The following is a 355-nucleotide window of genomic DNA, read 5'->3' as shown; positions in this document are numbered from 1 at the left end:
ACCATTAGCACCCTTTTAAGGAGTGGAAGTTTAGTTGGGGATTATGCATAATTTAAGATTCGCATGAGACTTTCTTAAAAAATTATTATTTTTGCTAGAAGCTTTAAGAAAGATGATTGCTGACAAGATTGCATTGAATCCATATAAAAATATTGGATGGAGAGACTTGAGCAAAATCATGCACGAGATGTTAACATGAACATCCCTTTGATTTTTAGCCAAAGTTGCCTCTCAGACATGATATGCTTCCCATGAAATTGATGTAACAATGGATGTTAGAAGGGAGGTGTTTTATGACCACATACATACATAGGACATTGTATATTTGGTGTTGCAGTTGAAGTGCCCCTCAATC

The sequence above is a fragment of the Dendrobium catenatum genome, unplaced genomic scaffold (assembly GCF_001605985.2).
Source record: "Dendrobium catenatum unplaced genomic scaffold, ASM160598v2 fragScaff_scaffold_659, whole genome shotgun sequence".
NCBI classification, from domain to species: domain Eukaryota; kingdom Viridiplantae; phylum Streptophyta; class Magnoliopsida; order Asparagales; family Orchidaceae; genus Dendrobium; species Dendrobium catenatum.
Note: the sequence above shows the minus strand (reverse complement) of the source record.